Source organism: Oncorhynchus masou, chromosome 3 (assembly GCF_036934945.1).
Source record: "Oncorhynchus masou masou isolate Uvic2021 chromosome 3, UVic_Omas_1.1, whole genome shotgun sequence".
NCBI classification, from domain to species: domain Eukaryota; kingdom Metazoa; phylum Chordata; class Actinopteri; order Salmoniformes; family Salmonidae; genus Oncorhynchus; species Oncorhynchus masou.
The window spans coordinates 49,968,002-49,980,608 of record NC_088214.1 but is presented as its reverse complement, the minus strand read 5'-3'; the positions used below and the strand labels follow the sequence as shown (position 1 = coordinate 49,980,608).

General features: G+C 40.9%; 13 non-coding genes across 13 annotated transcripts; all 13 read right to left on the bottom strand.

The window, feature by feature from the left end:
- Window positions 1–2,057: 2,057 nt before the first annotated feature.
- Window positions 2,058–2,131, bottom strand: trnat-agu (transfer RNA threonine (anticodon AGU)). Its single transcript has one exon. It is a non-coding gene; the product is annotated as a tRNA-Thr (tRNA).
- A 1,762-nt stretch (window positions 2,132–3,893) lies between these two features.
- Window positions 3,894–3,967, bottom strand: trnat-agu (transfer RNA threonine (anticodon AGU)). The gene has a single exon. It is a non-coding gene; the product is annotated as a tRNA-Thr (tRNA).
- A 2,857-nt stretch (window positions 3,968–6,824) lies between these two features.
- trnah-gug (transfer RNA histidin (anticodon GUG)) lies at window positions 6,825–6,896 on the bottom strand. The gene has a single exon. It is a non-coding gene; the product is annotated as a tRNA-His (tRNA).
- Window positions 6,897–7,170: 274 nt separating this feature from the next.
- On the bottom strand, window positions 7,171–7,244 carry trnat-agu (transfer RNA threonine (anticodon AGU)). The gene has a single exon. It is a non-coding gene; the product is annotated as a tRNA-Thr (tRNA).
- A 498-nt stretch (window positions 7,245–7,742) lies between these two features.
- Window positions 7,743–7,814, bottom strand: trnah-gug (transfer RNA histidin (anticodon GUG)). The gene has a single exon. It is a non-coding gene; the product is annotated as a tRNA-His (tRNA).
- A 274-nt stretch (window positions 7,815–8,088) lies between these two features.
- Window positions 8,089–8,162, bottom strand: trnat-agu (transfer RNA threonine (anticodon AGU)). Its single transcript has one exon. It is a non-coding gene; the product is annotated as a tRNA-Thr (tRNA).
- Window positions 8,163–9,217: 1,055 nt separating this feature from the next.
- trnah-gug (transfer RNA histidin (anticodon GUG)) lies at window positions 9,218–9,289 on the bottom strand. Its single transcript has one exon. It is a non-coding gene; the product is annotated as a tRNA-His (tRNA).
- A 274-nt stretch (window positions 9,290–9,563) lies between these two features.
- trnat-agu (transfer RNA threonine (anticodon AGU)) lies at window positions 9,564–9,637 on the bottom strand. Its single transcript has one exon. It is a non-coding gene; the product is annotated as a tRNA-Thr (tRNA).
- A 502-nt stretch (window positions 9,638–10,139) lies between these two features.
- trnah-gug (transfer RNA histidin (anticodon GUG)) lies at window positions 10,140–10,211 on the bottom strand. The gene has a single exon. It is a non-coding gene; the product is annotated as a tRNA-His (tRNA).
- A 274-nt stretch (window positions 10,212–10,485) lies between these two features.
- On the bottom strand, window positions 10,486–10,559 carry trnat-agu (transfer RNA threonine (anticodon AGU)). Its single transcript has one exon. It is a non-coding gene; the product is annotated as a tRNA-Thr (tRNA).
- A 493-nt stretch (window positions 10,560–11,052) lies between these two features.
- trnah-gug (transfer RNA histidin (anticodon GUG)) lies at window positions 11,053–11,124 on the bottom strand. The gene has a single exon. It is a non-coding gene; the product is annotated as a tRNA-His (tRNA).
- A 273-nt stretch (window positions 11,125–11,397) lies between these two features.
- On the bottom strand, window positions 11,398–11,471 carry trnat-agu (transfer RNA threonine (anticodon AGU)). Its single transcript has one exon. It is a non-coding gene; the product is annotated as a tRNA-Thr (tRNA).
- Window positions 11,472–12,313: 842 nt separating this feature from the next.
- trnat-agu (transfer RNA threonine (anticodon AGU)) lies at window positions 12,314–12,387 on the bottom strand. Its single transcript has one exon. It is a non-coding gene; the product is annotated as a tRNA-Thr (tRNA).
- Window positions 12,388–12,607: the final 220 nt, after the last annotated feature.

Below are 12,607 nucleotides of genomic sequence, written 5' to 3'. Positions count from 1 at the left end.
GCTATTCCCTAAAAGACACTCCACCGGGATCAAGACTTCTCTGTTTGGGGCTTCATACCCCTGGGCTCTAGCTATACGCTACTCCCTAAAAAAGACACCTCACCAGGATCAAAGACACCAGCTGGTACTCTGCACCCCCCCCACACCTCTTATCCCCGACCATTCTCCTCCCGGAGGAAAAAAACCTACAGCTTCATACTACACCGTGAATTCGGATTACTTCAAGCTGTACCCTAATTACAACTTCCTCCCACATATAGATACTCCTGCGACGGACCTTCCAGACCGTCGAGCCTCAACCACACATACACCCACACACACATCCTAATTTTTCCGGTCCATAATAATGGATTTTTTACCGATTATGACCGAGTGGGTTTTTTGCACCTTTTTTCTCCTCCCTGCCACCTGATGAAGCTGAGTAAGGCAGAAACGCGTCGTGGCTGGGTTACCCTAGACCCGTTGTGCAGCTGTAAGGAAGGCAGGTTCCACACGGACTTCGGGGTACCTCCTTTTGGCTACTTATTTTCATTTGTACTTTTTTCTTACCCTTACTTTCAGTTTTACACAGGGACGCACTACACACGGAATATCTACGAGACAGCGATGACTCTGGGCACTCTGATGGCTACTCAGACCCCCTACTTCACCACAAAACAAGCCCAAAAAATTTAGACGGGGCATAGTTATCCACATAGACCCTCTACACATTTTAAAGAGACGCACAGAGGGTCCGGCCGAAAAAAATAGTTTCGACCGGCAACCTAGTCTCATCATAGGATCGTCGCATTCACTTTACATAAGACTCTCTTTTTCAGGCTTCAACGAATGGCACAACAGGCTCCTACCTACTCCGACCACACAGGACAACCCGATCTCACCAACCCAAGATCAACTAGGAACCAAAGACAAAGAAACCCCTCAAAGAAAACAGCTTACCCCCACCATACCAGGGGACCCAGAGACCTGGTCATACCCTCATAAGGTTGACATAGGAATGGGCTCCTTTTGGGCAACGCAAACCCTCCTAATCTTCCCCCACATCATACCCTGACCAGGGTGATTGAGGGAACGTATCAGGAATGAAAATCAGCAGGAACAGGTTACAACTCCCCAACCATCTATCTCCACATACTCTTCCCAGCCATTAATTAATGAGACTGGTTTGATTCAAATAGGTGTGGGTGTTCACATCTGCAAAATATATCTCTTTTATGGGTGCTGTGGCTTAGTTGGTTTAAGTGCCTGTTTAGTAAACAGAAGATCTTGAGTTCAAATCTCAGCAGTACCTTTTCAAGCCTTTTATTGTACACATCACAAAAGAGATGTCTTTTACTAATATTGGTCATTCGAGGACAGTACATTTTTCATTTGGGTCTCGAGATGAATAAACTCAAGAACCTCTGACATGGATTCTTAAACTATGATTTGGGACCCAAAGCAGTTATCAACATGTCATAGGTGGGTCGCGAAATTTGAGTAAACATTCAGAATCATACACTATTTCTTCATAATGTTGGTCGTACGAGGACACTGCTTTTCTCATTTGGCTCTCGAGCTTAAAAATGGTAAAAACCTCTGAAACAGCAGATGAATCAGTTTGTGTAAGTAATTAACCTACGATATGCTGGGGAACTTTGTCAAAAGGCTGAGTTCCAGAGCAAGTCTTCACCTGTTCAAAAAACAACCCTTCTGAAATTACATTGCAGTGCCATGACCCGGATTCAAACCAGGGTTGCTGCGGCCACAACGCAGAGTACTAACCACTATACGATCACGGCTGGCTACAAGAGGTGGCTTTGTAAAGCCTACATAGGCTGTGAAAGTGATGTGCACAAGCTGGCTAAACACTTTTCATATTGGTCTCGATAATGAATAAAGTGAAGAAACAGTCGAGCTTTCCACACTTAAATAGTGCCCTTTTTCCCGTGACATTGGAATATCTCAATTGCATCCTCCTCACATCATCTCTAATTCTCTAAACCGATTGGTGAGAATAACCTGAGTGCACTCCCCTCTGACCTACTCCACCAATGTGTACAATAAAATGCTTGAAAAGGTACTGCTGAGATTTGAACTCAGGATCTCCTGTTTACTAGACAGGCACTTTAACCAACTAAGCCACAGCACCCATAAAAGAGATACATTTTACAGATGTGAACACCCACACCTATTTGAATCAAACCAGTCTCATTAATTTAACCCACATCTCTGTCAAGCAAAATCACATCACAAAAGAGATGTCTTTTACTAATATTGGTCATTCGAGGACAGTACATTTTTCATTTGGGTCTCGAGATGAATAAACTCAAGAACCTCTGACATGGATTCTTAAACTATGATTTGGGACCCAAAGCAGTTATTAACATGTCATAGGTAGGTCGCGAGATATGAGTAACCATTCAGAATCATACACTATTTCTTCATAATGTTGGTCGTAGGAGGACACTGCATTTCTCATTTGGCTCTCGAGCTTAAAAATGGTAAAAACCTCTGAAACAGCAGATGAATCAGTTTGTGTAAGTAATTAACCTACGATATGCTGGGGAACTTTGTCAAAAGGCTGAGTTCCAGAGCTTTCAGAGTAAGTCTTCACCTGTTCAAAAAACAACCCTTCTGAAAATACATTGCAGTGCCGTGACCCGGATTCCAACCGGGGTTGCTGCATTCACAACGCAGAGTACTAACCACTATACGATCACGGCTGGCTACAAGAGGTGGCTTTGTAAAGCCTACATAGGCTGTGAAAGTGATGTGCACAAGCTGGCTAAACACTTTTCATATTGGTCTCGATAATGAATAAAGTGAAGAAACAGTCGAGCTTTCCACATTTAAATAGTGCCCTTTTTCCGTGACATTGGAATATCTCAATTGCATCCTTCTCACATCATCTCTAATCCGATTGGTGAGAAAACCTGAGTGCACTCCCCTCTGACCTTCTCCACCAATGTGTACAATAAAATGCTTGAAAAGGTACTGCTGAGATTTGAACTCAGGATCTCCTGTTAACTAGACAGGCACTTTAACCAACTAAGCCACAGCACCCATAAAAGAAATATATTTTGCAGTTGTGAACACCCACACCTATTTGAATCAAACCAGTCTCATTAATTTAACCCACATCTCTGTCAAGCAAAATCACATCACAAAAGAGATGTCTTTTACTAATATTGGTCATTCGAGGACAGTACATTTTTCATTTGGGTCTCGAGATGAATAAACTCAAGAACCTCTGACATGGATTCTTAAACTATGATTTGGGACCCAAAGCAGTTATTAACATGTCATAGGTGGGTCGCGAGATATGAGTAACCATTCAGAATCATACACTATTTCTTCATAATGTTGGTCGTACGAGGACACTGCATTTCTCATTTGGCTCTCGAGCTTAAAAATGGTAAAAACCTCTGAAACAGCAGATGAATCAGTTTCTGTAAGTAATTAACCTACGATATGCTGGGGAACTTTGTCAAAAGTCTGAGTTCCAGAGCTTTCAGAGTAAGTCTTCACCTGTTTAAGAAACAACCCTTCTGAAATTACATTGCAGTGCCGTGACCCGGATTCCAACCGGGGTTGCTGCGGCCACAACGCAGAGTACTAACCACTATACGATCACGGCTGGCTACAAGAGGTGGCTTTGTAAAGCCTACATAGGCTGTGAAAGTGATGTGCACAAGCTGGCTAAACACTTTTCATATTGGTCTCGATAATGAATAAAGTGAAGAAACAGTCGAGCTTTCCACATTTAAATAGTGCCCTTTTTCCGTGACATTGGAATATCTCAATTGCATCCTCCTCACATCATCTCTAATTCTCTAAACCGATTGGTGAGAAAACCTGAGTGCACTCCCCTCTGACCTTCTCCACCAATGTGTACAATAAAATGCTTGAAAAGGTACTGCTGAGATTTGAACTCAGGATCTCCTGTTTACTAGACAGGCACTTTAACCAACTAAGCCACAGCACCCATAAAAGAGATACATTTTACAGATGTGAACACCCACACCTATTTGAATCAAACCAGTCTCATTAATTTAACCCACATCTCTGTCAAGCAAAATCACATCACAAAAGAGATGTCTTTTACTAATATTGGTCATTCGAGGACAGTACATTTTTCATTTGGGTCTCGAGATGAATAAACTCAAGAACCTCTGACATGGATTCTTAAACTATGATTTGGGACCCAAAGCAGTTATTAACATGTCATAGGTGGGTCGCCAGATATGAGTAAACATTCAGAATCATACACTATTTCTTCATAATGTTGGTCGTATGAGGACACTGCATTTCTCATTTGGCTCTCGAGCTTAAAAATGGTAAAAACCTCTGAAACAGCAGATGAATCAGTTTGTGTAAGTAATTAACCTACGATATGCTGGGGAACTTTGTCAAAAGGCTGAGTTCCAGAGCAAGTCTTCACCTGTTTAAGAACAGAGCAAGTCTTCACCTGTTTAAGAAACAACCCTTCTGAAATTACATTGCAGTGCCGTGACCCGGATTTGAATCAAACCAGTCTCATTAATTTAACCAGAGTACTAACCACTATACGATCACAAAAGAGGTGGCTTTGTAAAGCCTAATAGGCTGTGAAAGTGATGTGCACAAGCTGGCTAAACACTTTTCATTTGGTCTCGATAATGAATAAACTGAAGAAACAGTCAAGCTTTCCACATTTAAATAGTGCCCTTTTTCCATGACATTGGAATATCTCAATATGCATCCTCCTCAGAATCATACATCTCTATTTCTTCAAATGATTGGTGAGAAAACCTGATTTCTCATTCCCCTCTGACCTTAAACCAATGTGTAAAAAAATGCTTGAAAAGGTACTGCAGATTTGAACTCAGGATTTGTTTACTAACAGGCACTTTACCACACACCCATATGCTGGGGAACACCCACACCTTTGTCAAAAGTCTGAGTTCCAGAGCTTTTACTAATAGTTAGTCTTCACCTGTTTAAAAACAAACCTTCTGAAATTACATTGCAGTGCCGTGAACCAAATTCACAAAAGAGATGCTGCAGCCAAATGGTCAGAGTACTAACCACTATACGATCACGGTGGCTACAAGAGGTGGCTTTGTAAAGCCTACATAGGCTGTGAAAGTGATGTGCACAAGCTGTCTAAACACTTTTCATATTGGTCTCGATAATGAATAAAGTGAAGAAACAGTCAAGCTTTACACATTTAAATAGTGCCCTTTTTCCGTGACATTGGAATATCTCAAGATGCATCCTCCTCAATCATCTCTAACTCTAAACCGATTGGTGAGAATACCTGAGTGCACTCCCCTCTGACCTACTCCACCAATGTGTACAATAAAATGCTTGAAAAGGTACTGCTGAGATTTGAACTCAGGATTTCCTGTTTACTAGACAGGCACTTTAACCAACTAAGCCACAGCACCCATAAAAGAGATACATTTTACAGATGTGAACACCCACACCTATTTGAATCAAACCAGTCTCATTAATTTAACCCACATCTCTGTCAAGCAAAATCACATCACAAAAGAGATGTCTTTAACAAATATTGGTCATTCGAGGACGTTCATTTTTCAGTTGGGTCTCTAGATGAATAAACTCAAGAACCTCTGACATGGATTCTTAAACTATGATTTGGGACCCAAAGCAGTTATTAACATGTCATAGGTGGGTCGCGAGATATGAGTAACCATTCAGAATCATACACTATTTCTTCATAATGTTGGTCGTAACGAGGACACTGCATTTCTCATTTGGCTCTCGAGCTTAAAAATGGTAAAAACCTCTGAAACAGCAGATGAATCAGTTTGTGTAAGTAATTAACCTACGATATGCTGGGGAACTTTGTCAAAAGGCTGAGTTCCAGAGCTTTCAGAGTAAGTCTACACCTGTTCAAAAAACAACCCTTCTGAATTTACATTGCAGTGCCGTGACCCGGATTCGCTGCAGCCACAACGCAGAGTACTAACCACTATACGATCACGGCTGGCTACAAGAGGTGGCTTTGTAAAGCCTACATAGGCTGTGAAAGTGATGTGCACAAGCTGGCTAAACACTTTTCATATTGGTCTCGATAATGAATAAAGTGAAGAAACAGTCGAGCTTTCCACATTTAAATAGTGCCCTTTTTCCGTGACATTGGAATATCTCAATTGCATCCTCCTCACATCATCTCTAATTCTCTAAACCGATTGGTGAGAAAACCTGAGTGCCCTCCCCTCTGACCTTCTCCACCAATGTGTACAATAAAATGCTTGAAAAGGTGCTGCTGAGATTTGAACTCAGGATCTCCTGTTTACTAGACAGGGACTTTAACCAACTAAGCCACAGCACCCATAAAAGAGATACATTTTACAGATGTGAACACCCACACCTATTTGAATCAAACCAGTCTCATTAATTTAACCCACATCTCTGTCAAGCAAAATCACATCACAAAAGAGATGTCTTTTACTAATATTGGTCATTCGAGGACAGTACATTTTTCATTTGGGTCTCGAGATGAATAAACTCAAGAACCTCTGACATGGATTCTTAAACTATGATTTGGGACCCAAAGCAGTTATTAACATGTCATAGGTGGGTCGCGAGATATGAGTAACCATTCAGAATCATACACTATTTCTTCATAATGTTGGTCGTACGAGGACACTGCATTTCTCATTTGGCTCTCGAGCTTAAAAATGGTAAAAACCTCTGAAACAGCAGATGAATCAGTTTGTGTAAGTAATTAACCTACGATATGCTGGGGAACTTTGTCAAAAGGCTGAGTTCCAGAGCTTTCAGAGTAAGTCTTCACCTGTTTAAGAAACAACCCTTCTGAAATTACATTGCAGTGCCGTGACCCGGATTCGAACCGGGGTTGCTGCGGCCACAACGCAGAGTACTAACCACTATACGATCACGGCTGGCTACAAGAGGTGGCTTTGTAAAGCCTACATAGGCTGTGAAAGTGATGTGCACAAGCTGGCTAAACACTTTTCATATTGGTCTCGATAATGAATAAAGTGAAGAAACAGTCAAGCTTTACACATTTAAATAGTGCCCTTTTTCCGTGACATTGGAATATCTCAATTGCATCCTCCTCACATCATCTCTAATTCTCTAAACCGATTGGTGAGAAAACCTGAGTGCCCTCCCCTCTGACCTTCTCCACCAATGTGTACAATAAAATGCTTGAAATGGTGCTGCTGAGATTTGAACTCAGGATCTCCTGTTCACTAGACAGGCACTTTAACCAACTAAGCCACAGCACCCATAAAAGAGATACATTTTACAGATGTGAACACCCACACCTATTTGAATCAAACCAGTCTCATTAATTTAACCCACATCTCTGTCAAGCAAAATCACATCACAAAAGAGATGTCTTTTACTAATATTGGTCATTCGAGGACAGTACATTTTTCATTTGGGTCTCGAGATGAATAAACTCAAGAACCTCTGACATGGATTCTTAAACTATGATTTGGGACCCAAAGCAGTTATTAACATGTCATAGGTGGGTCGCGAGATATGAGTAAACATTCAGAATCATACACTATTTCTTCATAATGTTGGTCGTACGAGGACACTGCATTTCTCATTTGGCTCTCGAGCTTAAAAATGGTAAAAACCTCTGAAACAGCAGATGAATCAGTTTGTGTAAGTAATTAACCTACGATATGCTGGGGAACTTTGTCAAAAGGCTGAGTTCCAGAGCTTTCAGAGTCTTCACCTGTTTAAGAAACAACCCTTCTGAAATTACATTGCAGTGCCGTGACCCGGATTCGAACCGGGGTTGCTGCGGCCACAACGCAGAGTACTAACCACTATACGATCACGGCTGGCTACAAGAGGTGGCTTTGTAAAGCCTACATAGGCTGTGAAAGTGATGTGCACAAGCTGTCTAAACACTTTTCATATTGGTCTCGATAATGAATAAAGTGAAGAAACAGTCGAGCTTTCCACATTTAAATAGTGCCCTTTTTCCGTGACATTGGAATATCTCAATTGCATCCTCCTCACATCATCTCTAATTCTCTCAACCGATTGGTGAGAATACCTGAGTGCACTCCCCTCTGACCTACTCCACCAATGTGTACAATAAAATGCTTGAAAAGGTACTGCTGAGATTTGAACTCAGGATCTCCTGTTTACTAGACAGGCACTTTAACCAACTAAGCCACAGCACCCATAAAAGAGATACATTTTACAGATGTGAACACCCACACCTATTTGAATCAAACCAGTCTCATTAATTTAACCCACATCTCTGTCAAGCAAAATCACATCACAAAAGAGATGTCTTTTACTAATATTGGTCATTCGAGGACAGTACATTTTTCATTTGGGTCTCGAGATGAATAAACTCAAGAACCTCTGACATGGATTCTTAAACTATGATTTGGGACCCAAAGCAGTTATTAACATGTCATAGGTGGGTCGCGAGATATGAGTAAACATTCAGAATCATACACTATTTCTTCATAATGTTGGTCGTACGAGGACACTGCATTTCTTTGGCATTTGGCTCTCGAGCTTAAAAATGGTAAAAACCTCTGAAACAGCAGATGAATCAGTTTGTGTAAGTAATTAACCTACGATATGCTGGGGAACTTTGTCAAAAGGCTGAGTTCCAGAGCAGAGTCTTTGTTTTCTGAAAAACAACCCTTCTGACAATTAACATATGGTGCTACAAGAGGTGAAAGCCCTATTTGATGTGCACAAGCTGTCAAACACTTTTCATATTGGTCTAATGAATAAAGTGTCCTCCTCAAGTCCACCAATGTGTACAATAAAATGCTTGAAAAGAGATGAACTCTTTTTTACTAACAGGCACTTTAACCAACTTAAAAGGATCATTGAACACCCACACCTATTTGAAACAATTTTTTCGAGGATTTTTTCATTTGGGTCTCGAGATGAATAAACTCAAGAACCTCTGACATGGATTCTTAAACTATGATTTGGGACCCAAAGCAGTTATTAACATGTCATAGGTGGGTCGCGAGATATGAGTAAACATTCAGAATCATACACTATTTCTTCATAATGTTGGTCGTACGAGGACACTGCATTTCTCATTTGGCTCTCGAGCTTAAAAATGGTAAAAACCTCTGAAACAGCAGATGAATCAGTTTGTGTAAGTAATTAACCTACGATATGCTGGGGAACTTTGTCAAAAGGCTGAGTTCCAGAGCAAGTCTTCACCTGTTTAAGAAACAACCCTTCTGAAATTACATTGCAGTGCCGTGACCCGGATTCGAACCGGGGTTGCTGCGGCCACAACGCAGAGTACTAACCACTATACGATCACGGCTGGCTACAAGAGGTGGCTTTGTAAAGCCTACATAGGCTGTGAAAGTGATGTGCACAAGCTGTCTAAACACTTTTCATATTGGTCTCGATAATGAATAAAGTGAAGAAACAGTCGAGCTTTCCACATTTAAATAGTGCCCTTTTTCCGTGACATTGGAATATCTCAATTGCATCCTCCTCACATCATCTCTAATTCTCTAAACCGATTGGTGAGAATACCTGAGTGCTTTCCCCTCTGACCTACTCCACCAATGTGTACAATAAAATGCTTGAAAAGGTACTGCTGAGATTTGAACTCAGGATCTCCTGTTTACTAGACAGGCACTTTAACCAACTAAGCCACAGCACCCATAAAAGAGATACATTTTACAGATGTGAACACCCACACCTATTTGAATCAAACCAGTCTCATTAATTTAACCCACATCTCTGTCAAGCAAAATCACATCACAAAAGAGATGTCTTTTACTAATATTGGTCATTCGAGGACAGTACATTTTTCATTTGGGTCTCGAGATGAATAAACTCAAGAACCTCTGACATGGATTCTTAAACTATGATTTGGGACCCAAAGCAGTTATTAACATGTCATAGGTGGGTCGCGAGATATGAGTAAACATTCAGAATCATACACTATTTCTTCATAATGTTGGTCGTACGAGGACACTGCATTTCTCATTTGGCTCTCGAGCTTAAAAATGGTAAAAACCTCTGAAACAGCAGATGAATCAGTTTGTGTAAGTAATTAACCTACGATATGCTGGGGAACTTTGTCAAAAGGCTGAGTTCCAGAGCTTTCAGAGTAAGTCTTCACCTGTTTAAGAAACAACCCTTCTGAAATTACATTGCAGTGCCGTGACCCGGATTCGAACCGGGGTTGCTGCGGCCACAACGCAGAGTACTAACCACTATACGATCACGGCTGGCTACAAGAGGTGGCTTTGTAAAGCCTACATAGGCTGTGAAAGTGATGTGCACAAGCTGTCTAAACACTTTTCATATTGGTCTCGATAATGAATAAAGTGAAGAAACAGTCGAGCTTTCCACATTTAAATAGTGCCCTTTTTCCGTGACATTGGAATATCTCAATTGCATCCTCCTCACATCATCTCTAATTCTCTCAACCGATTGGTGAGAATACCTGAGTGCACTCCCCTCTGACCTACTCCACCAATGTGTACAATAAAATGCTTGAAAAGGTACTGCTGAGATTTGAACTCAGGATCTCCTGTTTACTAGACAGGCACTTTAACCAACTAAGCCACAGCACCCATAAAAGAGATACATTTTACAGATGTGAACACCCACACCTATTTGAATCAAACCAGTCTCATTAATTTAACCCACATCTCTGTCAAGCAAAATCACATCACAAAAGAGATGTCTTTTACTAATATTGGTCATTCGAGGACAGTACATTTTTCATTTGGGTCTCGAGATGAATAAACTCAAGAACCTCTGACATGGATTCTTAAACTATGATTTGGGACCCAAAGCAGTTATTAACATGTCATAGGTGGGTCGCGAGATATGAGTAAACATTCAGAATCATACACTATTTCTTCATAATGTTGGTCGTACGAGGACACTGCATTTCTCATTTGGCTCTCGAGCTTAAAAATGGTAAAAACCTCTGAAACAGCAGATGAATCAGTTTGTGTAAGTAATTAACCTACGATATGCTGGGGAACTTTGTCAAAAGGCTGAGTTCCAGAGCAAGTCTTCATCTGTTTAAAACACAACCCTTCTGAAATTACATTGCAGTGCCGTGACCCGGATTCGAACCGGGGTTGCTGCGGCCACAACGCAGAGTACTAACCACTATACGATCACGGCTGGCTACAAGAGGTGGCTTTGTAAAGCCTACATAGGCTGTGAAAGTGATGTGCACAAGCTGTCTAAACACTTTTCATATTGGTCTCGATAATGAATAAAGTGAAGAAACAGTCAGCTTTCCACATTTAAATAGTGCCCTTTTTCCGTGACATTGGAATATCTCAATTGCATCCTCCTCACATCATCTCTAATTCTCTCAACCGATTGGTGAGAATACCTGAGTGCACTCCCCTCTGACCTACTCCACCAATGTGTACAATAAAATGCTTGAAAAGGTACTGCTGAGATTTGAACTCAGGATCTCCTGTTTACTAGACAGGCACTTTAACCAACTAAGCCACAGCACCCATAAAAGAGATACATTTTACAGATGTGAACACCCACACCTATTTGAATCAAACCAGTCTCATTAATTTAACCCACATCTCTGTCAAGCAAAATCACATCACAAAAGAGATGTCTTTTACTAATATTGGTCATTCGAGGACAGTACATTTTTCATTTGGGTCTCGAGATGAATAAACTCAAGAACCTCTGACATGGATTCTTAAACTATGATTTGGGACCCAAAGCAGTTATTAACATGTCATAGGTGGGTCGCGAGATATGAGTAAACATTCAGAATCATACACTATTTCTTCATAATGTTGGTCGTACGAGGACACTGCATTTCTCATTTGGCTCTCGAGCTTAAAAATGGTAAAAACCTCTGAAACAGCAGATGAATCAGTTTGTGTAAGTAATTAACCTACGATATGCTGGGGAACTTTGTCAAAAGGCTGAGTTCCAGAGCTTTCAAGTCTTCACCTGTTTAAAAAACAACCCTTCTGAAATTACATTGCAGTGCCGTGACCCGGATTCGAACCGGGTTGCTGCGGCCACAACGCAGAGTACTAACCACTATACGATCACGGCTGGCTACAAGAGGTGGCTTTGTAAAGCCTACATAGGCTGTGAAAGTGATGTGCACAAGCTGTCTAAACACTTTTCATATTGGTCTCGATAATGAATAAAGTGAAGAAACAGTCAAGCTTTACACATTTAAATAGTGCCCTTTTTCCGTGACATTGGAATATCTCAATTGCATCCTCCTCACATCATCTCTAATTCTCTCAACCGATTGTTGAGAATACCTGAGTGCACCTCCCTCTGACCTACTCCACCAATGTGTACAATAAAATTCTTGAAAAGGTACTGCTGAGATTTGAACTCAGGATCTCCTGTTTACTAGACAGGCACTTTAACCAACTAAGCCACAGCACCCATAAAAGAGATAAATTTTACAGATGTGAACACCCACACCTATTTGAATCAAACCAGTCTCATTAATTTAACCCACATCTCTGTCAAGCAAAATCACATCACAAAAGAGATGTCTTTTACTAATATTGGTCATTCGAGGACAGTACATTTTTCATTTGGGTCTCGAGATGAATAAACTCAAGAACCTCTGACATGGATTCTTAAACTATGATTTGGGACC